The 26,859-nt window shown below is 44.5% G+C and overlaps 1 protein-coding gene across 35 annotated transcripts in view; it reads left to right on the top strand.

Annotated features, from left to right (window-relative positions):
* Positions 1 to 6,741: 6,741 nt before the first annotated feature.
* FBXO34 (F-box protein 34) overlaps positions 6,742 to 26,859 on the top strand; it is a 78,604-nt gene continuing 58,486 nt past the window's right edge. For 9 of the 35 annotated variants that reach the window (XM_043547816.1, XM_043547819.1, XM_043547814.1 and 6 more), the window contains exons 1-2: positions 6,812 to 6,970; positions 12,330 to 12,369. The gene's annotated coding sequence lies outside the window, so the exon portion shown is untranslated. Of the gene's footprint in view, positions 6,971 to 7,032; positions 7,056 to 7,633; positions 7,789 to 12,329; positions 12,370 to 13,196; positions 13,565 to 13,663; positions 13,843 to 26,859 lie in introns of those variants that run through there. The other 26 variants (XM_043547823.1, XM_043547817.1, XM_043547813.1 and 23 more) reach the window with 12 other exon arrangements.

Raw genomic sequence — 26,859 nt, 5'->3', positions numbered from 1 at the left:
CCTCTCCCACAGAAATTATTCATTAGAAGCCAGTTTGGGACAAGTGGCATTCAGCTGTGCTTATCAGCTTGTAACAAAAAATTGGGGCTATATAGTTGCATTGCATGGCCTTTTTCTATTAGACAGGGAATCTAAATCATCTTTAGGGTAACTATGCTGGTGTGAATTTGGCCTACCGGCTATAGCTGCTATGCAGACTATGACACCAGTACTAGAAATAAGGTTCCTGCTTATGCATTCATAGCATCCATCATGATCCTAGGGCCGAGTGTTTGTTGTTTGCATCCTTTCCCACCTGAATATGTGCACTAGTGGAAAGATCATGATGCTCTTGCCAGGGTTGCTATTAGCATGCAGATGCTGTGGTCCAATGGATAGGGCATTGGAGTGGAATTTAAGGGCACGTCTACACCGCAATAAAAAAACCCATGGCACTAAGTCTCAGAGCCCAGATCAAATGACTTGGCCTCACAGGGCTAAAAATGGAAGCGTAGATGTTGGGGTTGGGCTGGAACCTGGACTCTGAACGTCCCCCACCCCCTTTGGTGTTTCAGATCCTGGGCTCCAGGCTGAGCCTGAACATCTGTACTGCAATTTTTAGCCCTGCAGTCCGAGCCCTGTGAGACTGAATCAGCTGACCTGGGCCAGCCACAGCTGTGCTGCAGGTCTTTTAGTAGCACAGACATACCCCAAAGAGACTCAAATTCTATTTTCAACTCAGCAGCGACCTGCTCTGTGACCTTGGACAATACACATCACCTCTCTGTTTCCTCTCCCACTGTTTGTCCATCTCATCTATTTATGTAGACTGTAAGTGTTTCAAGACAGGCACTGCTTCTCACTGAGTTTGTACAATACCAAAGGGGCCCTGACCGTATCAAATTAGGACCCTATTTTACTACAAACTCCACCGCATAAAGGATTAGTGCAGTAAAGAATTCAGACTCTGCCCCCCTTTTAAGTTTGTGTCCTTTCTGATAGAATGCATAAGTAAATAATCTGTAATTCTTTGTTATAATGAAACAACAGCTCACTGCAGTACATGCAGGGGTGGCCCAACTTGCTGAGCCGCATATGATAATCTTCAGAAGTTTAAGAGCAGGGTGCACCTGGCAGGGCTCAGGGCTTCTGCCCTGTGGCAGGGTGGTGGGGCTCAGAGCTTCAGCCCCATGGGTGGACCTGCCAGGGCTCAGGGCTTCAGCAGGAGTAGGGCTGAAGCCCCGAGCCCTGTCAGCTGGCAGGTGCCTCCCACTAGGCTGAAGCCCCTAAACCCACCACCGGGCAAAAGCCCTGAGCTTTCCCCCCACCCCAGTCTGGTAGGTGGAGAATGGCGGGGTGTGGGGGAGGCTCCACAAGCCGTACTTTAACTGTAAAAGAGCCACATGTGGCTTGCAAGGCACGGTTTGGCTACCCCGGTACACAGTATTTTCAATTGACTGTAAATGGTGTTTGTTTTTAAACACATTTGTAGCAAATGCTGCCACGTCCAAATAACTGGCACCGGACAGGGCAGGGGTTCTCAAACTGGGGGTTGGGATCCCTCAGAGGGTCATAAGGTTATTACATGGGGGGTTGTGAGCTGTCAGCCTCCACTCCAAACCCCGCTTTGCCCCCCACATTTATAATGGTGTTAAATATATAAAATAGTGTTTTTAATTTATAATGGGGGGGGGAGGGGTTAGGTCACACTCAGAGGCTTGCTATGTGAAAGGGGTCACCAGTACAAAAGTTTGAGAACCACTGGGATAGGGCTTCATATGGAGAAGGACTCAACGTTGAGAAACAAATTGTTTTAAAACATGTAGCCTCTATATTGGTGCCTGCTATTTAACTAATTAGTTGTGGAACTTTATCTGGGAGGGTTCATGGAAAACATGTTAGACTAAGAGCATAGGAACTAAGTGGATGCTAGTTCTTCCCTGCATCAGCTTTAATCTCCATAGCCATTGAATCTTTATGATTAACACTAGTTTAACTGGAGCATCTAGTGCCTTGTCTTTGTTAGGATAAGGAGTGTATTTTAACATGATAACTGATACATATTAAAATCCTAATGTAAGTTGTAGTTTTAACACATTAGCTGGTTGAGGTAAACCCTAACCTCCCTACTAGTCTCCTGCATCTTAAGCATTAAGAGGGTTTTCAACCACATGAAGCTAACATGTTTGAAAAACTACACCTTTTGGCCCGTATAGAAATGACCCAGGGCTTTGTCTCAAATAGGAAAAGTAGCTGAGTTCAGGTTGTGCTTAGTAGCTAAGCAAATTTTTCTTACAGAAGGTCTTCACTGAAGAAGTAACTTGAGTAGCTACAGTCAAGTTACCTAGCTTGAGTGACAGCAGCCGCACCACAAAATAACACAAAATTGGAGATGCTGTGTCCACTCCTACGTGGCACTAAAATTTCTGGAGGAATATTTATGGTTCTTCTTCACCGGGGCGGGGTGAAGAAGCTTGGTCCTGCTGGCTGCTGCTGCAGGGCAGGCAAGGTCTTTCCTCCCCCACCTCTTCCCCCAGCACACTGGGTTCCTGCCCCTCTTCCTCTCCCTCCCTGCCGCTGATCAGCTGATGGCCCTTGTGCGGGAGGGGGAGAAGTGGAGCCGCAGTGCGCGTGCTGCTCCGGGGAGGAGATGGAGAAGAGGTGGGGACAGGGCCTTGGGGAAGTGGGGTGGAATCAGGGCATATCCCTTCCAGCCCCCTGCCATGAGCCGCTCAGGGCAGGGGGCTGGGAGCACACCCACGACCCCAGCCCACACCCCCAGCCCTGACCCCTGCACCCCCCCACACACTCTCAACTGCCCTGACCCCTGCACCCCCCACAACCCCAGCCCGAACTTCACCACCCCCCCCTTATACCCAGCCCCCTCACACCCTATGTCCTGACTCTTGCACCCCCCACATTCCCACCCCCACCCTGAGCACCAAACAGGAGCTCCTGCACCCCCCCCCACCCCTCACATTCCCACCTGCATCCCTTGCACCAAACGGGAGCTGCCCAGGAAAGCACTCCACACCCAAACCCCAACCCTGAGCCTCCTCCGTCATTCTAGCTCCTGGCCAGACCCTACACCCCAACCCCCAGCCTGCTCCTTCACCCCCAGCCCTGTGCTCAGTGCACTCCCATCCTCAGCTCAGTGCAGAGAGAGAGGAAGAGAATGGGCTAGAACCAGGGAGAAGGTAGGTACCCACTCTATGTGGGCAGGGCCGGGAAGCTTCATTTAAAATTAAAATTAAATTTAAAATGCTGATCTTATGCCGCCGGCCCGCTGCTAGCCTGGGGTTCCGTTCACCTAGGCTGGCAGCAGGCTGAGCAGGGCCTGTGGCCGGGACCCAGGCTGGCAAGGGGCCGGCAGCCGGGACCCTGGCTGGTAGGAGCCGGCGGACTGAACCCCAGATCGGCAGCGGGCTGAGTGGCAGTGGGCTGAGCGGCTCAGCCCACTGCCAGTCTGGGGTCCCAGCTGCCTGCCCTGCTCAGCCCGCTGCCAGTCTGGGGTTCTGGCTGCCGGCCCCTTGCCAGCCTGAGTCCCAGCCACAGGCCCTGCTCAGCCTGCTGCCAGCCTAGGTGAACGGAACCCCAGGCTAGCAGCGGGCCGGCGGCGTAAGATCAGCATTTTAAATTTAATTTTAAATGAAGCTTCTTAAACATTTTGAAAACCTTATTTACTTTACATACGACAATAGTTTAGTTATATATAGACTTATACAGAGAGACCTTCTAAAAAACGTTAAAATGTATTACTGGCACGCGAAACCTTAAATTAAAGTGAATAAATGAAGACTTGACACACCACTTCTGAAAGGTTGCCGACCCCTGGCCTACAGGATCAGGCACCTAAGGTGAGTTGGCACAAAACACCTGAGGAGGAGGAGGACTTTCCCTATAAACTTTAGCCTAACTGCTAAGGTACTCATCAGGATTTTTGAGACCCCAAATGCAAGACCTCTTCTGCCTGATGAGAAGGGACCTGAACACAGTTTGCCATCTCTCAGTTGGGTGCTGTAACCACTCTTTTATAGAATATTTTGATGTGGGTCTCCCTCAATTTCTCCTATTGAAGTTGTTTCACTTTAATTAAATTGACTAGTTAGGGCAGTAAGAGTTAGGATGACCATAGCTTAGTGGTTACAACATTCACCAGAGAGGTGGCAGATCCCTGTTCAACTCCCTTCTTCTCAGGTGGAGGGGAACTTGAAGGGGGAGTCTCCCATGTCCTGTGTGAATACCCTATTCACTAGGCTAAGGGTTATAAGAGAGGGTCCTTGTTCTACACCCTACATTTTGTTTTAGGCCTCACAGGCACCTTGGTGGCCAAATGCCTATCTTCTTCTAGTTCATAGACTGGAAGCAGAGATTGGCCTGCAGGGAAACTCCTGACTTAAGTGCTAAATGCCGAGGGGGTAGGGTTAGCACACCCCTGTCATCAGTAACTCCCATTGGCTAGTTTAGGCAGCTCCTCAGCTAACTTTGTGGATTCTAGCCTAAGACATCTCTCTCTCCCCATTCATTGTATAGGAGCTAGGCACCTAACTCAGAGATTGTGGAACACAGCATTGTTCTTGTGATTGTCTAGGCATGTAAAAGTTAAGTGAGGGGACATAGGCAAGGTGACACCTATCTGGGACAATACAACAGGCTAAAAAAAAAAAAAAAAGGTCTAGCTAAATTTATAAGAGGGGCTTACCATTGCAGCACTGGACCCTGTTGCTGCCTTAGTTTTCCCCTTCTGGGGTTTCTCAAAAACTGCACCCAGCCATTTGCAAGTCAATTAACTCCCTTTCTTAGGGTCTGGTTCATTAAGACATCATAATTCAGATGGCAATTTATACCAAAACAAATCTTTCCCCACTCCACAGTTTCTTCACCCCCTTGCCAGACTCAATAGTTCTTTCCAAAGCTTAGATCTTGCTTCCTGGTGTTTCCTCAAGCCTCTGCTCCTGAACCTCACTATAGGTCATTCCAGCCAGGCGTTTTCAACTGCCTGGTGTGGAGAACCCATTTCCTTCTCTTCTCTGAGCCTCGATCATCTCTGGATCCCTTATAGAAGTTTTCTTCTCGAGCTCCTTTAAGCAGGGACTATCTACTAAGGTCATTGTAGGAATCAACTACCAGACCTCACCCAAGCTTCCTTTCTCTGAGGGAGCTGGCTCTTATAGGAAGCCCACACCCCCAGGCTACCATCAGGTTATCTTGGTCAACTGACAACTGCAGGCAGAGGCAACTTGGGGGGGGGCTTGGGGGGTCACATGCCCCCACAGATTTCTGCCAGGGTGGGAGTTGGCCTGAGCTTGGCTGCTAAGAGGCACCTGGAGCAGGGAAAAGCGTAACTAGTCATCTCAGACTGCAGAACCAAGCCCAAATCCATCCCTTAGTGCTAGATAACTAGGCACAGGCATGGCTGTGCCCAACTCCCATAACACTCTTCGCCTACATTCAGAGAAAGGTTGAGTTTAGATTAGTTTTAACTAGAATATGTTAGCTAACCCCAGCCTAAACTAACCACTTTTTCTAGTCTTGACAAAGCCGAGGACTGTAGTTACTTCCAAGAATCGTAAAGCAACAAATCTTTCTCTGAGTTATAGCCTAAAGCTATCACAAGCAGTGCAGCAACTGCAGGAATGATATGAATAGGAGCTAATGAGCAGCACAATCAAACTGGGAAATACCATTTTTGAGGTATTTGTCAGTATCCCCATAGCCCTATCCTTAGGGCCCTCACCTGGGATGTGAGTGTCACAGGTTTGAATCCCCACCCCCTGATTGGGGGCAGAGACTTGAACTCACATGTTCTAGGTTAGTACCCTAACCAGCTGCCTGTGGGGTGGGTTGCTCTCACTCTTTCCTGCTGAAACTGTCCCACTTCGTATAAATAATTCAGTATGTATAGGAGTAAGAAGCTGACTCTCCTCCTACTTAACCACCAAGCTATAGAGCCAACCTCTAGCCCAATGAATATTTAATTATTTATGCAAAGTGCCAGGCGGTGGGGAGGGCAAGTCCCTTGTGTCTCTCAATGCCCAACACTGAAGTGGAGGGAGCTAATGCCCCATGTTTTGCTCTGCCGCGGGGGGGGGGCAAGCAGATGTTCCCCAGTGTGTGTAATGGACTGGTGTCCCTATGGCTGCCAGTGCATGACAATGTGTTTGTGTGTGTGTGGGAAGATTGGTGTCCACTGAGGATCCCGGTGCCTAGCACAGGGGGAGGAGGGGGTTGATTTCTCCCGGTGCCAGGCATGGGGGTGGTGGTTTCTCCCGGTGTCTGGTACTGGGGAAGGGGGGGGCTAGCAGTTCCCGGTGCCTAGCACGGGGGGACGGGACTCTGGCGGTTCCCAGTGCCTGGCACTGGGGCGGGGGGGGGCTGCTTCTCCCGGTGCCTGGCACTGGGGCGGGGGGGGGGGCTGCTTCTCCCGGTGCCTGGCACTGGGGCGGGGGGGGGGGGGGCTGCTTCTCCCGGTGCCTGGCACTGGGGCGGGGGGGGGGGGCTGCTTCTCCCGGTGCCTGGCACTGGGGCGGGGGGGGGGCTGCTTCTCCCGGTGCCTGGCACTGGGGGGCTGCTTCTCCCGGTGCCTGGCACTGGGGCGGGGGGGGGGGGGGGCTGCTTCTCCCGGTCCCTGACGCTGGGCCTGGGGGGGGGGGGGCTGCTTCTCCCGGTGCCTGGCGCTGGACCGGGGGCTGGCGTCCCCGCGAGGCTCCGGGCCGGTGCCTGGCGCGGGGGGGCGGGAGGCGGCTGGCAGTTCCCGGGGCCTGGCGCGGGGGGCGGCGGGAGGGGAGCTGCCTGGGCCCAGCTCTGCAGCGCCAGCTCCGCCCTGGGCCCGGATTGGCGAGGCCGCGGCGGCTCCACCCCGAAGAAGTTGGCTCCGCTGTGGGGGGATCCGGCTGTGCCGAGCGACCGGGGTCTGCAGAGCCGCCCGCCCGCCACCGGCTCCGGGCCCCCCGCTGCTCTGGGACCCAGGCGGGCCCGCGCCCTGTACCCGGTAGGGCCGCGGCTCGGGGGAGGGGCCCGGGGCCCGCGCTGCCCCCGAGCAGCCCCGGGAGCGGGGGCTCGGGGCGGCCGGGCAGGTGGGTCCCGCTCGGGAGGCTGAAGGGGGGATCCCGGCGTGGGGCCCGCCCCGGCGGGCGGGCGGGCGCTGGAGAGGGCGCCGCGAGCAGGCCCCGGACGCAGCCGCGGTCTTTCCTGCGTGGCCGCGGCGGCGCTGGGGCCGGGAGGGGGCCGCGTCTGGGAGGGCGGTCGGGCCGGAGCCAAGCGCCAGGCAGGGGCAACCGGGCCTGGTTTGCCGGCCGCGGGCAGGGGCGCGGGCCCCGTAGGGTGGGGTCCCCCATGGCTGACTCCCCTCTGCAGCTCCCGGCTCTGCTGCTGGGGACCGGGGGGCCCTTCCTCCCCTCCCTACCACAGCCCCCGTTCGGGCTCTCCCCCTCTGCGGCCCCCCATTAGGCTCCCTTCCCCCCCCCTTCCCTGCTGCAGCCATGGGCACGGGGTGCTCTTGCATGGTGTTCCATTGCCCCCCACTGCTGCGGGGATATGGATGGGGCTCCCTGTCCCCAGCGCTGGTGGGGCTCCCGTGCCCTTCTTTGCATTTAGAAGATCCTTCACACGTTATCGGTCTACAACACACTCTGTTGTCCCTTCATAGAGGATCCACCCCCCTACAGAAGGCTGGATGTGGCTAGGACACCCGCACCCCTTATGGGGGCTCATTTCCCCTCTCTGTTGCTGGGATGCCCCCTCTATGGGGCTTCATGCTGTAGCCTCTTCCTCCTGCGTGCTGCAGTTATAGTGGAGCTGAGAGGACAGGTATATGATGCTTTGGCTTCAGCTGCAGTGAAGTCATAATGTAGGGGGGGTAATGCCATCAGGCTGTGGCTGTGACTTCACTACTCTCTGCAGTAGGCTAAGATGAGTCTGTGTGCCATGTCCTGTAAAACTGGTAAATCTTTAACATACCTATGTGCGACATGAAAGGACTGAATCTTTTATAAGAACACTGCCAACTGGAAACCTAATCAACTTTTAAAAGAGAGTTAAAGTTTTATACCTGTCTGGAGTTTCCTGGCCAGTTTTTGTGGTTTTACCACCCCATTTTTCTGAGGTTTTTCTCCCCTGTTGCTTTGTGAAGCCCCCAAAGAAGTTTTTGTGAAGCTGAATCCAAACTGCAGTCCAAAAAATGGAACTCTATTCACTATTAAAAATAGTCTAGATGTTACTTGTAGCAATATGTGCTCAGATGGGCATTGTATAATAACTCAAAAGGTTAAAGATACAGTTCAAGTGGATGTGATATTTTTATCCAGATGATATTGTCCCTTAAAGGTTGCACCCGAAACAATGAGTTGTAGCTTTTTGTTTAACAAAATAAAACCTAGTTTCTTCTTTACACTAAGCCCTGGTTTACTTTACGGAGTTAGTTCCCCGTAAGGCAGCTTTCGTCGACCTAACTAAGTTTCTACACTAAAATGTCACTCCTGCCAATGTAACTCACATGCTACATCGACTTAATAACTCCTCCACGAGAGGCAAAGTGCTTAGGTCAATGTGGTGTCAGTGTAGATGCTGCGTTGCTTACAGTGACTGTTGCTAGCTTTCAGAAGCCGGTTCATAATGCCCCACACTGACAGTTAAATTGGTGCAAATGCTCCTGGTGAGGACATTCACTGTCAACACAAGGAGCGTAGTGTGGACATGTAAAATGATTTAATTACTGCGTTGGCTGTATGTTGACGTAACTTAGGTCAACATAATTTTGTAGTGTAGACATACCCTAATTGTATGGTTAAATATAGGTGAAACATGCATATATCTGTCTGTATAATGGGGGTAATATCTCTCTCACAGAGTGTGGCAAGGCTTAATGAATATTTGTGGAGCTCTTTTTGGTGCTTGGATGAAAGGTTCTATATAAACCTTTATTGTTATATTTGGGTCCCCTTCTGATATCCTTATAGGAAAACAGTAAACATTGAGGTGGCCACAGTTGTTTTGGAAGTCCAAAGTCTAAACCTCATAAAGGTCTGTGGGTATGCTAATGTTACTGCTAAATACCATGGCAGAAATACTGCTGTACTCTTTCTTTGCTAAGTGTGTACTCGGAGTCTAGGTAGTGTATCTGGATGAATGAAATGATATTGGTAAATTTGAGTAATGTGGTCATTTGTGACCAAATTAATCCAGGGTGTAACAGTTAACTTCATTGAAGTTGCAGTAGGGATATATTTGGCCCTTGGAATCTTTCAGTGTTTTGCTTCCTCCTCAATAAATGGCTAATCCTTTGCTTCAGGGACTGGGAGTGTTTTGAATGCAGTGTGTTCAGTCCTGATGGGAGGGGGAAGGGAGTGCCTTGTGTTACTTTCCAACTGCTACATGCCTTCTCTATCGCTGAATGAAAGAGCCTCATTGACTGGTTTTGGGAGGTAATGTGTCCCGCTCTCTGCTTGAAAGGTAAATTTGTCAGAAACCAGGGCCTTTCTGAGGGAAAGAGAAGGACTATCTTTCAAACAAACAAAAGGTCCCCCCCCCCCCCCCCTTGCTTGTAATAGCTCACCTTACCTGATCACTCTTGTTACAGTGTGTATGGTAACACCCATTGTTTCATGTTCTCTGTGTATATAAATCTCCCCACTGTATTTTCCACTTAATGCATCCGATGAAGTGAGCTGTAACTCATGAAAGTTTATGCTCAAATAAATTTGTTAGTCGCTAAGGTGCCACAAGTCTACCTTTTCTTTTTACTATCCAGAAGGTGATTGATGCCTTATCAAAAGCAGGTGGATAACAAAGACAATGTCTGTTAATTGAGTAACACTTTTGAAATTACCCTTGTTAATGAAAAAAGAAAAGGAGTACTTGTGGCACCTTAGAGACTAACCAATTTATTTGAGCATAAGCTTTCGTGAGCTACAGCTCACTTCATCGAATGCTCAAATAAATTGGTTAGTCTCTAAGGTGCCACAAGTACTCCTTTTCTTTTTGCGAATACAGACTAACACGGCTGTTACTCTGAAACCTTTTTAATGACATGCACTTAATAACTAGAAGTTGCATTTTAATATGGCTGATAAATTGAGAGCTTCTGATTTGATTCAATACCGGGGCTAGTCTTCAAATATGTTTGCATGCTCTGTGACTGAGTTGGTTCTTTTTTATGTGACTAGAGAATTATTAAAAATACTTCAAATGCACAGACTTTGTATTGTTAAAGGTAGATGAAACATTAAGACTTACTTTTGCATCAGTTCAGATATGAAAGGGATTGTGAACATATGGAGACAACTTGTCAAGCATTGAGATGCAATAGCATGTTTTATTTTCTCAAGGGTATAAAATTATTTTTGCATATTTTGTGATTCAGGAAGCCTATTGCAATGAGCTGCTAATGTGTACCATAGTGTTCCGCTGGATAGAATGAGAATGGCATAATTAACTGTTTGTGATAAAACCTTATGTTATGATATTCGCGTCTAGTTCAAGTGCTAGGAAGCGCTATGCATCTGGAGCAAGAAGAACAGAGTTTTCTATCTTTGTTGTTGCTGTGAGTTCTGAGTGGCTGTGTACTGTAGCAACAGCCATGAAGTTCTGGGTGGCAACAGCTTTGTTACAAAGTACTGGCTTTAGTTTCTTTTTGCATTCCTTTGTGGCTGACATGTTAGTAGTATTCTCAAACTAGCACAATTATTGTAATAGTTGACAAGTAGCACAGAGTGTTCTACTGGTTCCCATTTCTCTCCCCCACCCCCCTCCAAAAACCAACATTGTTGTGTGGATGTAAATATGTTCAAACTGCAGATTAGGTAGCTGGTTCCAATCAAAATATCATTGTTGGTTTTTTTGGTAAGGAGTCTTGCAAAGGTTGCTATTAAAAAGCAAGCATCAATAAGACAAATTTATAGCTGAGTCTGTTACCAAAGCCTATGATTCAATGCTGCTCTATCGTTGAAAACTTGCATATCTCCAGTTAGTAATTAAATTTGTATCTTTTCCCAAAATGTCTTCTATACAAATACAGAAAACCATTTTGTTCGTGTCTAAGACAATTTAGGGCTTTTCTGGTCACTGGATTTAATGTTCAAGTCTTTAGAAACTGATTTTGGCTTACAAAACGAGGAAGTTTGTCTGTAACCTGCAAAGTACCTTTCACTAACATTATGTGCTGCACAGAAAACTGTGGATTTATTTTTGCTGTATATAGTAGTGAAATTTAAACTTGTTTTAAAACACCATTTTGAGCCTTTTTGCTCAGCTTTAATGTTCAAAGGTCAGCGCAGCTGAGACTTGCTCATTTCTGTGAATATTGCTCTTGTTAAAACATGATTAATGAGATTAGGAGAATTGCCACAAGTAGCAGAATCTGGCTGCAGTTCTGGAATTAGCATATGTTTCTTTTCTTCCTCCCTCTGTCATTTCCCCCAAAGAATCTTACCTCTTTCTGTTGTGGTAGGGGAAAAATCTGCTGTACCATTTGCTATTCCTACTGTCCATGTGATTACAAAATTAATCCTCACACACACTCAATTTTCTCTGAAGTTCAACCATGTCTTTCAGTGGGCATTCTAGTGACTATTAAATACTATTGAAGAGTGAAAACATACTAGTCTTATCTTACACAGAAATGTTTGCGCTGATTGGAACCAGAAAACTTGGGGAAAACTAAAATATTGAATGTAATGCTTTTTATGTCAGGAGGATTTAAAAAAAATCAACAAATGCAGGGAGTGCGGTTAGTTGTAAAATAATGGGTTTAGGTGATCTTGAAATTGAATTTCTGCCAGGGAAAATCTTACTGTTCTAATTTATTACCCTATACTCCTGTTTGTAGGGCTTGGAAGCTAATGTATGCTTGCTTTGCTGCAAGCCAGGAGAACATTAGTGATTAAAAATTTAGCAGGTGCTGTGGTTCACTTAACTACTTGTTCTTTCATCATTTAGGTCATACCACACACTTATGTTTCTAAGAGTCTGTCTAGCTTTTTCATTCTTAGAAGTCAAATTCTCTTGTGCAAACTACCATAGTGTCTATATAACTGATTTGTTAAGAACTGGGTTATGCAGAGTAAATTACTCAGTATTATTCTCAAGCTTCCCCTAACCTTTGGGAATCTCCTTTTTTATTTCGCAGCTACTGTTCCCCTTTCTCCCCCGCCCTGCCCTGGTAGGCAGATCCTCATTCCTGTAGCTTCTCTGAGTTTGGAAATCCAGTGCTTTCTGTTGGTTGAACTGAGATAAATGCACCCCACTGTCCAGCAATTAAGTATGAGACATACATAGTCTCAAGGATCCTTACTTGATTTCGTTGTGTCTGAAGCAGCATTTTTATGTGCAAATGTTCTTATTGTTTCTGGCAGGATTTTAAAGTGTGAAGATAAAGCCACCCAGAAAAATTCTGTCAGTATTATTTTATCCAGTATGCCATTTAACTGGTCTGTTAATATTCATGATTCTAGTTTTGCTCAGTATGTCTTTTTTAAAAAATTTATAACTTCTGTCTTAGGGGTCTTTTTACTAGAAGACTTTATTTAAAATATGGAATCCTCTTCTGGACTACATGAAGTCACTTAACCCATCTTGAAATGTGTAGACTGTGTTGCAGTTTGTTTCCACTTCTTTTAACACCTCCCCTTCTATTTCTTGTTTCATGTGTATTGGTAAAAGGTGAAAAAAACATGTTTTGTAGTAGATGCCTCATCTTCTCTCAGAGGGGGTTGGATTCTGAAACTGTAGCTTACTAACTTCATTTTGCTGCATCTGTTGCTATTCTTGTAACTGGAAAAAATAAAACCAAATCAAAATAAGTCTGCCTTAAGCTAGGCTGTCCGTTAAGGAGGGTCTGCCTTCACTGCATAAGTAATACTCAAGATGTTCTAGAATTGTTAGCAATAGCAATATAAGAGAGTGACTAACTGGGTTTTATGCAAGATGGGTGGAGTACAAAAGTGCATCCAGGTGACGTTATATATTCAGATCCTTTCCTGCATGAAATATGCATTTTTATCAATTAACATTTCACAATCTCTTATTTCATATATAATATTGGTAAGAGGAATACTGCTTGTTATACATAGATAACAGATGCAGAGTTTGTTCTTTGAGTCAACATGGATTGTTTCATCTAACTATCCTCTTTAAAAGGTGGGTGAGAGAATGTATTTAATGAGCCAACTTCTGTTGATAAGAGAGACAAGCTTTTGAGCTTACACAGTTCTCTTCTTCAGGTGACCTTCAGCTCTGTGTGAACTCGCAAGCTTGTCTCAGAGAAATTAAATTCAGGATGTAAAATGTAGAGCAAATATCTTGATTGATCGCAAAGAAAGTTGCAGTCAGCATCCAAAGCAGTGCCACAGAAGGGCTGCTGCGGGGCTTTTGGCTTAAAAGAAGGCTGTATAATGTAAGGTTGTGAGGCATCAGTGACAGATCAGTAGTGAGACTGAAGACTCCAAGTTGAAAAACATAGTAAGAGGACCAAAAAAGTGCCACCATGGCAAAACAACAAAGTAAAAGAAGCAGCTAGAGGCAAAAAGGCATCCCTGAAAAACTGGAAGCTAAATCCGATTGAAGAAAATAGAAAGGAGCATAAAGTCTGGTAAGTCAAGTGCAAAAGTATAATTAGGCAAGCCAAAAAATAATTTGAAGAACAACTAGCCAAAGACTCAAAAAATAACAGCATTTTTTTTTTTTTAAGTACATGAGAAGGAGGAAGCCTGCTAAACAATCAATGGGGCCACTGGATGATCGAGGTGCTAAAGGAGCGAGCAGGCAAGGACAATAAGGCCATTGCGGAGAAACTAAATGAATTCTTTGCATCAGTCTTCACTGCAGAGGATGTGAGGGAGATTCCCACACCAGAGCCATTCTTTTTAGGTGATGAATCTGAGGCACTGTTCCAGATTGAGGTGGTGTTAGAGGAGGTTTTGGAACAAATTGTTTAATTAAACAGTAATAAGTCGTCAGGACCAGATGGTATTCACCCAAGAGTTCTGAAAGAACTCAAATGTGGAATTGCAGAGCTACTATCTGTGGTGTGTAACCTATCATTAAAATCAGCTTCTGTACCACATGACTGGATGATAGCTAATGTGACACCAATTTTTAAAAAAAGCTCCAGAAGTGATCCTGGTAATTACAGGCTGGTAAACCTAACTTCAGTAGGAGGCAAATTGGTTGAAACTGCAGTAAAGAACAGAATTATCAGACACATAGATGAACACTATTTGTTGGGGAAGAGTCAACATGGCTTTTGTAAAGGGAAATCATGCCTCACGAATCTATTAAAATTCTTTGAGGAGGGTCAACAAACATGTGGACAAGGGAGATCCAGTGGATATAGTGTACTTAGACTTTCAAAAAGCCTTTGACAAGGTCCCTCACCAGAGGCTCTTAATCTAAGTAAGCAATCATGGGAAGGTCCTCTCGTGGATCAGTAACTGGTTAAAAGATAAGAAACAAAAAGTAGGAATAAAGGGTGAGTTTTCAGAATGCAGAGAGGTAGTGTCCCCCTGGAGTCTGTACTGGGACAAGTGCAGTTCAACATATTCATAAATTATCTGAAAAAAGGGGTAAACAGGTGGCAAAATTTGCAGGTGATACAAAACTAGTCAAAATAGTTATGTCCAAAACAGACTGCGAAGAATTACAAAGGGGTCTCGCAAATCTGGGTGACTGGGCAACAAAATGGCAGATGAAAATCAATGCTGATAAATGCAAAGTAATGCACATTAGCAGACATAATCCCAACTATGCATACAAAATGATGGGATCTAAATTAGCTGTTACCACTCATGAAAGAGCTCTTGGAGTCATTGTGAATAGTTCTCTGAAAACATCCGCTCAATGCACAACAGCAGTCAAGCTAACAATGTTAGGAACCATTAAGAAAGGGGTAGATAATAAGACAGAAAATATCATCATAGTGCCTTTTTATAAATCCACGGTATGCCCACATCTTGAATACTGCTTGCAGATCTGTTCACCCCATCTTAAAAAAAGATATATTTGAATTGGAAAAGGTACAGAGAAGGGCAACAAGAATGATTAAGGGTATGGAACAGCTTCCGTATGAGGAGAGATTAAAAAGACTGGGACTTTTCATCTTGGAAAAGAGACAGCTAAGGGTGGAGATGATACCAGTCTATGAAATCTTGACTGGTGTGGAGAAAGCGAATAAGGAAATGTTATGTGAAAGAGTAAATAACACAAGAATTAGGGGTCACCCGATGAAATTAATAGGCAGCAGGTTTAAAACAAACAAAAGGAAGTACTTCACACAACACACAGTCAACCTGTAGAACTCCTTGCCAGGGATGATGTGAAGGCCAAAGCTCTAACAGGGTTAAAAAAAACCAAAATAAGATAAGTTATTGGAGGATAGGTCCATCAATGGCTATTAGCCAGGATGGGCAGAGATGCAGCACCATGCTCTGAGTGTCCCTAGCCTCTGTTTGCCAGAACGGGAGAGTGGACAACAGGGGATGGATCACTAGATGACTGCCTGTCTTGTTCATTCCCTCTGAAGCATCTGGCATTGGCCACTGTCGGAAGAGAGGATGCTGGGCTAGATTGACCATTGGCCTGACCCAGTATAACTGTTCTTATGTTCTTAGACTCTGAAGATTCTTAAAAACTGAATGTGCACTGAATCTACAGTACACAACAGAGACCTCTCTGTAAACCAGTTTTGGAAGAATAATGGAGACTTTCAGCTTCAGGGTTTTAGCTATCTGGATTTATCTTCAGATGTATTGTTCATATACTCTGTCCTAATCAGCAGTGTGAGAGGATGAGTTTCTAATCAGGGCACCCATATTTCTTTGAAGAAGCCTGTTTGGCTTCTTATATATAAAAAAGTTAACATTTTATTTAATACTCATTCATGACAGCACTTGTTCCAGTTAACCTGTCCATAGATAAATAGAGTAAGCGGATATCTAGGGTACATCTGAAAATCTTCCTTTTCACCTTTCTAAACATCTCTTACAGATTACATTTGGCTCGCCCATATTAGCATGTTCAAGTTATTGTATACGATACTCTGGAAAACTGACATTCAGGGTCTGATTACAGTGTATGAAATTAACAAATTTGCATATTTTTGGCAAGCCTGAGCAATAGGCATGTAATTGAGGATTTTGTTACTTTCAAATATTCCTAGCAGCTCTGAACTATTTTTGGCTTGTCTTGTGATTTGTGCTTAGAATTTTACTAGCTTTTAATTAGGGAAGTGCTCTAAGATGCCTTTTTTCTCTCAGCAACTATTACTGTACAGTGAAGACCAATATAAATACAAAGTCTCTCTCTAGAAGTAAGTGTCCAATAGCTAAAATACAAAAATGAATAAATCCAAACATAATATAAAGTGTGTGGTGTGAAGTTAGGTCTTTTTAGAGGTGAACTGCAAAATGTTTTAAAAAAACAGAGTTGTGCTCTTTTTGTCTTTGAAGTACTGTATGAAGAAGGCCTGAAATATTTTTATAAAAAGCAGTTTTGATTTTCTGCTCATCTGTTTAACCTTGGGAATATGGAGTGTGTCAAGTGTGGTTTTACTGGTTTTCCTTGGTTTTACTGGAGGACCTCTAGGGCATCTCTGATCATGTGTATTGTGAGCTTTTGCAGTAGAAAGGGTTTACTTTATTGGATCTCTATTAAAGATATCCTTTCTCCAAAACATTCAATTAGGGCTTGTCTACACAGAGACACTCAGGAAAGTTAAGGTGAATTAAATTTTAAGTTATGCATATTGACTTCACACCTTTAGCCTTAACTTTCCTGAAGATATGTCTACACTAGAAACACTATCGCTGCAGTACTGTAGTGTAAATGCTTATTACGGTGATGAAAGAGGTTCTTCCCGCTGTAGTAAATCCACCTCTCTGAGGGCTTGTCTCCACTTATTGTGGATCGACACAGTGACGATTGATCCACCGGGGGTCGATTTAGCGGGTCTAGTGAAGAAGACCCACTAAATCGACTGCTGATCGCTCTCCTGTTGACTCCGGTACTTCACCGGAATGAGAAGCATAAGGTAAATTTCTCCCGTCGACCCAGCGTGGTGTGGTCACCGCAATAAGTCGACCTGAGGTATGTCAACTCCAGCTATGTTGTTCACATAGCTGGAGTTGCCTAACTTAGATCTAATTAACCCCGTAGTGTAGACCTACCCTAAGAGACGATAGCTAGGTTGATGGAAGAATTCTTCCATTGGACCTAGTGGTGTCTACTCTGGGGTTTAGTTTGGCTTAACTAAATCTCTCCGAGGAGTGAATTTTCACACCCTGAGCAACTTAGCTAGCTCGACCTAACTTTATAGCATATACCAGCCCTTAGTGTCTTCTGTAGACATAGCAACAATGACCAAGGCCAACATTTACTCAACTTCAGGGTTTTTTTTGTTTTTCAAGAAGCCTGCTGAAAATTCCTTCCCATTTCAATTGCTCAGCTTTTGGTTTTGTGATGTGCTTATCTCACTTATTCTCTAGTGCTTATGGATTCTTCCAGGCTGGACAGAGCCATGATGCAGGAAAAAATGCAGAAAAAAGCTTGTTTTTTAGTGTGGGAAGGGATGAAAAACAACTACTTTATTGGTAATGCTTTTATATTAACTAGTCTTCTCTTTGACACCAAGGTCTCAAAATAATTAAAATATAAAGTATATTTTTCTGTATTATGTTTTTAGCCTTTCTCTTTTCTTAGTAACCTGGAAGCAAGCTTGCTTCCTTACTCTTAATCACCAGGTCAAGAATTTTGTTCAAGTAACTTCTGCTTTACAAAATTTCAGTGGTTTTTTTTTCTTTTTCTTTTTTGTTTTCCTCTTGATATTTTTATCTTAACCACTTAAAATTTCTGCCATGGGATAAAGTTAGTTGTGTTGCTCGACTATTTCATTTCACTGTTAGCTTGGGAGAATGCCAAATGTGAAATCTTATTCATAGTGATTTCTTTATTGTTTGATATTTTTTCCCTATGTCTGCATGTTAACATATTTCAAAAGAAAATAGCAGTTCATTTTTAAATTTAGATTTTGCATTTCCCTGCTGCTTATCTGTTGAGGATGGGAGTTTGCTCAGCAAATTAGCGTTTGGGAGTCCTTTTTGGTCTGCTGCCGCTTCCAGAATTTAGGTAGCACTGGAAAGCAGGAGCACCACCTTCCATCTGCATCTATCTAGGCATAGTGAGTGCTTTTGTTGGATCTAGACCTCACCACTGTAACCCATGTCTCTTTGTGCCTCTGGAAGTGGTCTCTGTGTGGTCTCTGTGTGTATATAATGTCTTCTGCAGTTTCCACGATATGCTATGCATCCGATGAAGTGAGCTGTAGCTCACGAAAGCTCATGCTCAAATAAACTGGTTAGTCTCTAAGGTGCCACAAGTACTCCTTTTCTTTTTACGAATACAGACTAACACGGCTGTTACTCTGAAAGAAGTGGAGGATGTAATCCTTCCAATTCAATGGGTGCACACACTGTCACCTCTTCCTTGCCTTGCCAAGGAGGCAGCGCTGTCCTTAGGATTTATGGGGCCTTATGCAGTATTATTAATCTGGTGCCCCATGCCTAATGGCAACCCGGGCTTGCATGTGTATTTTAGATAAGGGTGGTCTTTTGAAGGATTTATTTAAAAAACGATATGTCTGAAGATCCAGGCATTTAAGGCTAAGATGAATACTCGAATTGTGCATCTAAAAATCTATGCGAGGATTTTTCAAAGACATGATTTTATAATCTTCAGCAACACAGTAATGAAATATTTTAAAGCAAATGTTAAACTAAGGTCCTGTAGACTAACATGTTCTGAGTAAATATTACAGTAATGCACAACTGTTTTTTGTCAGTAAATTCAGAAACTGACAGTATATCCCTGGGGGTTGGCAAATGCCTGTTAAATGGCTTCATTACCACTTGAAGAAAAGGAGTACTTGTGGCACCTTAGAGACTAACGAATTTATTTGAGTATAAGCTTTCGTGAGCTACAGCTCCGATGAAGTGAGCTGTAGCTCAGGAAAGCTTATGCTCAAATAAATTTGTTAGTTTCTAAGGTGCCACAAGTCCTCCTTTTCTTTTTGCAGATACAGACTGACACGGCTGCTACTCTGAAACCTGTCATTACCACTTGAATGGCTCTTTAACAGTTTCAGTGTTGTGCTAATAAGTCTGGCAGGCTGGAAGGCTTTTTCGCTTTTAAGTACTAGATCCCCTCTCACCAGGCTGCTGCAGCCAGTTGTGGTGGGAGTGTGGAGGAAAGGGATAAGAAGAGGCGGGAGGGTGGACATAAGACTCAGGGGTGCCCCAGATTTTCAGGTGCCCTGTGCAGCCGCATATGCCTAAGGATGGCCCTGCAAGAAGGCACCCACCACCCACAGCAGCACCCTTTTACCCCAGCACTGCAACCCTAATGCTGGCTTGGTGTGGATGGGTGGCCAGGGAGGGGGGGCGGAGGGCTCCCCACTCTGGGCATTGCAACTTGGTGCATGGGGTCGCCAGTGCCATTTAGGTTTGGAAGTTCTGACGTTTATTAGTAGATAACTTCATTTCTAGTATACAGGATAGGCAACAGTCAAACTAACCTTATAGTTAAAGTCCTGATAAATTGGAGATTACCGTTAGAATATCATAGAATCATAGAATATCAGGGTTGGAAGGGACCTCAGAAGGTCATCTAGTCCAACCCCCTGCTCGAAGCAGGACCAAGTCCCAGTTAAATCATCCCAGCCAGGGCTTTGTCAAGCCTGACCTTAAAAACCTCTAAGGAAGGAGATTCTACCACCTCCCTAGGTAACGCATTCCAGTGTTTCACCACCCTCTTAGTGAAAAAGTTTTTCCTAATATCCAATCTAAACCTCCCCCACTGCAACTTGTTCTGTCATTCTGTCTCTGTTGCTGTCATGCATTCTGCCTTTATTCCAACATCCCAGTGGCTGAGGACGTAACTGTCAGTGAGACTATTCCAGTCCCCTCCTCTAAGGGTCTGCCATTTCTACTCTCGCTTCCTTTGAAGTCTAGGTATGAACACTTTTACCTGGTGACTGCTAATCCTGCAGAGATGATATGATGGACTTTGAAGCTGACACCCTCTCCAGTTTATGTCCCCATTTTATTTAGTGCTCAGGACTCTGCTTTCGTGAGAGAGAGTTTTTCATTTGCCCTTATTTAAGGTACATCACTTCAAAGTAACTCTTGGAACTTTGTACTTACCACCTGATTGTAATGACGTGTAGCTTGACATGTATCTGCTGTAATGTTAAGTCTATTTTTGTAATGAAGAATAATGAGGGAGGGGATTGGGGTGTTGGAGAGGACCTGGGACTATGGGGTTGCTGCCCTCCCCTCAGGGTTTTGGGGTCAGGGTGTGGATGGGGCATCAGAGAGGGCCACTGAGTATTTAACTATGATTATATATTTCATATATTTCCACCAAGTATTTCACTGTAGTTAAAGCATCTGTGAAATCTTTACTATGTAGTCAGGTAGAAACATAATACAATAAGAATCATAATTCAGTAGTCTTATGCTGAACTAACTTGCTGCTGTGTTGCTACAACTGTATTTGTGCACTGTACAAGAGACTGACTATGCTAAACTCTTTGTAGGGTGCATGTATACAATTGTAGCAAGAGACTGATTGTGCCAGAGTTTGTACAGTGCATGTGTTCAGTTGTAGCAACACGGGCAAGCTAGTTCAGTGTAAGAAGTCTTAATTATGATTATTACAACTGTTAGAAACCAAGGCTAGCAGGGCAGGAGTCATCTTTTAGTTCTGGGTTTGTATGGTGCCTAGTACAGTTGGTTCCTGGTCCATGACTGGGACTTATAGGGTCTATGGCAATACTATTGCTAATAAACTGAGGTGCTCAAGATAGCATTACACAGAGGCAAACAGGGTTGGTGTAGGACTTTCTCCATGGAAAGTCTTCAGCTTTGGAAGTGGCTTCCTTACCTGCTCTGAGGTAGCCAGAGTTTGACTTTTAGGGTGCAGTGCAAGGTTCATCTTTCAGGCGTTTGCATTAGGGAATGAGGTAAAGAGAGCGGATAAATGATTTTTATTTTTTAAGGGAGGAATGTTTTTCCTTTATTTGCTTTTAGGTAGATGTATATATATCTGGAGGTACACAGATGGATACATTTTTATGAACCTTGAATTTAAGTAAACCTGGTCTTTCCCTTGAAATCTCAGAAGTTTGAGGATTACGGGTGGCAACTGCCAATTTTTTAGGATTGTATTTAGAAATACAATTTAGAAACTTGTTTTTGTTCTGCAAAGAATGCTCAAGAATTTTCCCTGGTGTCCCCTTGTCTGTTTCAGAGGAGGCTATAGCAACTTGCCTTGATGACCCACAGCATTGGCAAAGGACAATGCAAACATGGTCTTTGGTGCAGGGAATGCTCAGGCGCGGTATGGGTTCCAGGAGGACAAAAAATTAGCAGATCAAATGAGCCAGAGGTTAGAGTGGTTCAGGGTGTGGTATGTTCTGAAGCTCTGTCCGCTTATGATGCCAAAATGAGATTGTGCAATAATGTGATTCTCTTTTCTGTTGCATGTGTTGATCACTAGTGCAATAGTTAAGAATAATACAGTATACATGTCAACAAAGCACTCCTTTAAAAAGGAGAGCAGTTCATCCTTTTCAGCAATTGTTTTGGACTCAGGTAACACTTTACATCATCAGATGCACGCGTCCGATGAAGTGAGCTGTAGCTCACGAAAGCTTATGCTCAAATAAATTTTAGTCTCTAAGGTGCCACAAGTCCCCCTTTTCTTTTTGCGAATACAGACTAACACGGCTGCTACTCTGAAACTTTACATCAGGTGCTCTGTTGGAAGGACTGCTGGGAAAGGGGGACATACTTGCACATGTGGTGGAATTAGATGGTTTGGGGAAGAAATTATTAAAGAGATTCACTTTATTAGAAAATTCAGCCTTCCTAGATATCCTCTCACCTGCTTACTCAGTGCACCAGAAAAGGATCTACATTTTTCTTTATTGTTAGCAGCAAGTCTTTGTATCGCACGTTATTGGAAAAATATAACTTCTCCAATGGAATTGTGATATAGTAAAATATGGACTGTCCGTGTAATGGAAAAGCCTTTACATCAGGTATGAACACAAGAGAAGCACCAAAACGAGGATAGGTATTCAGAAATGTGGTCACCCTTTCTAGTGTACTCGGAGGAGGGCTCCCCACCCAGCAAGCGGGAATTTTTAGTCAGGTTCTTTGAATATTAACATGAGCCTGAATAAATAAGTAGTAATGTATGATATAATATGAATATTTTATTGCAACTTTGCCTTAATAAAAAGCTTCAGAAGTACAAATGTTGCTGATTACATCAGTAAAGGTCCTAAGATTTTAAAAATATATGTAGCGCATACCAGAATGAACTAGTCTTCATTACAGATGATTCTCATCAATCTTCCAGGGTAGGGAATTGGGGATAGGGACATATTAGATTTAAAAAACAAACCAAAAAAACCCAACAAAACTTTAAAGAGTAGGATGATAAATCTGAGTGGGTTTTTAGCATGCTTATTATTGATATTCCCGATGAGCATTGCACTTGGAGGGAGCGATCTGATTCTGGGTATGCCAGGCTTCTGGTCCTTTATGCCCAGCACTCAACCATCCATCTAATCCACATGGGCCATTTTACAACATATGCAGTGTTTCTTTTTGGGATGAAGTGCATTTCAGTTCTTTGTGCATATGGGCCAAAACTCAGGTGCCCAAAGTTAGGCTGAATGCCAGCGTGCTGGACACTTTGGCCAACACTGGGAATTGAATTGGAGACCTCCAGAGCTGTAAGCACAAGTTTCTACGGCTGAAACTAAAGGACCAGGTTCTGTAGTGTGAGGCTGTAACACTTCATCCTGTGTGGACTGGGCACAGGGGAGATGTAATGTGTACTTAGCAGTGATTTAGACCAGTAACTGCCCATGGAAGTTAATAGGAATAGTGCATTTTTGAAAATCAGGCCTCTTTTATTTAAATACCTAAAGTTAGGCATTCAAATCTGAAATTGTTGGCCTTGTTGTGTGCCAGGGCTGATTCTGAGAACAGGAAGTGATCAGGTCAAATAAACCAGCAATCTTCCTCTATCTTGGCAGTTAGACCGAAGCAGGTGTTCTGAAAATCAGTTTTCCAGACCAGACTTCTTTGCATCTTGTAAGCAACACCCTCAAATTTCTTCAAAGTAAATTTTGGCGTGGGCAGGAAGAACCAAAGAACAAGATGAGATATTGTGTACTTAAAAAAAAAAAAGGGCTTATTTATCTTCCAACTCCAGTGACTTCCATTACTAAATAGATTAGCACTGTAATGACATGACAATGGATTCTGATAGCCCTCCAGCAGCTGAGGTGTGGCTTGTGACAGTTAATCTGAACAAAACTTGAACACACTTTCCCCCCAGTGATAAACTGTAATCTCATCCTATGAATGTCAGCTAGAGAACAAAGCTGCTTGCAGCTGTCATGACTCATATCTGGGCTGCACTCTAAAAAATTGAGATGTACCTCCAACATATGTGGAAAAGCTTTAAAACACTGTCCCAATTTATCTGGAAACTCTCTTTGAAAGTTCTCTAAAGCTAGTGCTCCTCTTTGGCATTGAGTAGACTGAAAAAATTGTACCATGTTAAGAATGTCTTGGCCTGGGCATGCTTGTTAAACACCCTGAATCCATGGTTGCAAGTGTTCCAAATGGCTTGCACCTAAGCCAATACAGTTTGGGTTAGCTTTGATTTCTGCAAGGCTAAATACCAGTTCAGTGTCCATGTGGGAGGCATTAAAATGGTTGAGTAAATCAGTTCAACTAGGACTTACTACTGTAACCACTGTGCTGTGAACTGTGGGATGGGTACCCAGAAGGCATTGCAATTGAAACAGCTTAGAATGTCACTAGTTTAGAAGCAGGGTGAAACCTCCAGTGGTTCAAATTCACATGACTAGTATGGTTGCATTGAATGTTTTGTGTTTAAACTGGTTCAACCTTATTACTTCAATTCTGTGGTGTAGACATGGCCCTGGACGCAAGAGGTGAGGTCAAAAAGGAATTACTGGGTAAAGTTTTAGAGGAGGCTTTTGTCTCTTTTGAAATGGAATAAAAGTGCATTTGTGCAGGGGCTCAGTTCACAGACTTACATCGCTCTGTGAACTCCTGATAAAATACTTCTCTGGAACTGGTAATTATTGCCCCATGGGCCAGTTCTTGTTACCTCAAAGAAACACTAAAAAAAAATGTCTGGTTCCTGCATACTCCCATAAAAGGCACTAATTCCCCAAACATGTCAGGAGACCGCTTTCTGCTGTGATATGACTGTTGAATTTCTCAGACACCATCCTAGACAAGAGGTCCGCTTGACTTTTTACATAATAAATCATGAAAGCATTGCACAAGTGTTTGTCTCACTCTGACTGGCTTTGACTTGAATGGGAATCTTGTGGTCAGGACTTTCAGATCACTATGGAAAACTTAGCATATATTCCATGTGTTTTTCCAATTCGGTCCCCAGCATAACTTAGAGCAGCCTCAGAGCTCTATTCCATCAGCTTATAACTACCTTTTTCACTTCATAAACTGCCTGTCAGTGTCTCTTGGCATGAGGAGCCTGCCTCAGACTCAGTGGAGGGTGCTGTTGGCTCTGATCTCCATTAGCTGGAGGTGTGGGGTATGAGGATGCGCAAAGATCAGGTAGGAGCACAATAATATGCTGCCATCAGGCATCTTTATTTTAAAGTTTGAGTTTACTCTTGAAGTGAAAGAAAATGAGGGATGTGTCTGACGCAAATGGCTATGCTGGTAACATTTGTTACAGTGATTTAGTGTCATTGCAGATCTTCAGACTATGTCTACGCTAGCACTTTCGTTGGTCAGGGGTGTGAAAAAAACACAACCCTGAACGACATAAGTTTCACCAACAAAAGCGATGGTGTGGACAGCGCTATGTTGGTGGGAGATGCTCTCCAGCCATGCTACCGCCATTTGTTGGGGTGGTTTAATTATGCTGACGGGAGAGGTGTCTCCTTAGAATGGTGCAGCTGCAGCGGTACAGCTGTGCTGCTGTAAGGTCTGTAGTGTGGACATAGCCACAGTCTCACTGTGCTGGCACTAGAATTCTGTGTAGGTTCAACTACAGCATCAAACTTCTTCAGAAATTGCAGGTGATACAATACCAGGTTTCAGAGTGCTAGCCGTGTTAGTCTGTATCAGCAAAAACAGCGAGGAGTCCGTGTGGCACCTTAGAGACTAACAAATTTATTTGGGCCTAAGCTTTCGTGGGCTAAAACCCACTTCATCAGATGCATGGAGTGAAAAATACAGTAAGCAGAATATATATTATAGCATGTGAAAAGATGGGAGTTGCCTTACCAAGGGGGGGGAGGTCAATGCTAACGAGCCAATTCAGTCAAGGTAGAATTGGCCTATTCTCAACAGTTGACAAGAAGGGGTGAATACCGAGGGAGGGAAAATTACTTTTGTAGTGTTAACGAAGCCAATGCAATCAAGGTGGCCCATTTCCAACAGTTAACAAGAAGGTGAGAGTATCAGCAGAGGGAAAATTACTTTTTGTAGTGACCTATCCACTCTGTCTTTATTTAGGCCTAATTTGATGGTGTCCAGTTTGCAAATTAATTCCAAAGTTCTGCAGTTTCTCGTTGGAGTATGGGAATTTCAAAACCAAAATGCTCCACCAAGTTAGGACTAGCATTTGTATGATGGCTTTCATCTAGAAGGATCTGAAAGCACTTTACAAACTGACTTAAAGACACAGCGTGTTTGGGGCTAATGCACACAGTTGCAAAAATTGCCTTGGGATCTTTAAAAACCATGTTATTGGGGCCTATGCTTAGTCTCATTATACAGGCGAGTTAATTGAGAGCCTTTCTCTTATGAACTGTGGAGCGTCTTTTGCACTGAAAAAACCCTACCCCCTGAAAATCAGTATGCAAGTGAACACAAACTTTGTGGTCATGTTTAGGTACTGATTTTCAAAGAGGTTAGGATGTCTTTAGTGCAGTGGACTAGGAAGGAGCCTTGAGCAGTGAAAGTGCAATTCTCCAAATGCTGTAGTCTAGAGGGTCAGCTTGGTATCTTGCAGGGTGAGAAATGTTATACGGCTCTTGCCTGGTAGTGATGTCCTTTCCTCTACATGGTGCCAAAGATGCCATAAAACCTGGTTCTGTTCCATCAGCCAGGTAACAGGTGGTTGTGGAATGATTATATCACCTTTCCTTGGTCATACTAGATACTTGCAGGGGCTAACCCATTTTTACCAAATAGTGTTTGCGTTCCCATTATGGTATTTGTATCTACTATTTTGAATTTGTCCTTTTATGCCCACGTAAGCTGATAGGTGATCTGCTGGCCAGGGATGGTGAAATCACGCTTCAACCAGTGGCACAGCTCCATTTCTTTTCTTAGGGCTTCGGACCAAAACTGCACAACCTGAAACAGTTTCACCACTCTTCAGGGTCTTTTCTGGCTTTTGTCTCCAGGGCTTCACATCTCCCCCGCCAGTTCTTATTCCCTGCATAGAATGCCCTTTGGGTCTCCTTTGCCTGCCCCTCTGTGTAAGAGGCAGCAAGCCCTATATGAGACTTTCTGCAGAGCATATGCTAGGAGCAAGTACGGGACCTGCAACTGCAGCTTCCAGTGTAAAAGGCCAAGGGCCATAATGGATGGATTACGGTATGCTCATGTGCCCCAAGGTCCAGTGCCCTGTTTCAGTCCTTGCCTTCAGTGTGTCTTCCACAAAGCATCCTGTACCTGTTCTTCTCAGGGGGCAAAACTTACAATGCTGACCTGGAGGGCCAAGAACCCAAGACACATATTTGAGGTGTAGTACCATGTAGACATGAAATGACTTTCTCCTTGTGGGGCCTGGATGCAA

The sequence above is a fragment of the Chelonia mydas genome, chromosome 6 (assembly GCF_015237465.2).
Source record: "Chelonia mydas isolate rCheMyd1 chromosome 6, rCheMyd1.pri.v2, whole genome shotgun sequence".
In the NCBI taxonomy this organism is placed as follows: domain Eukaryota; kingdom Metazoa; phylum Chordata; order Testudines; family Cheloniidae; genus Chelonia; species Chelonia mydas.
Note: the sequence above shows the minus strand (reverse complement) of the source record. Positions and strands in the feature narration are given on the sequence as shown.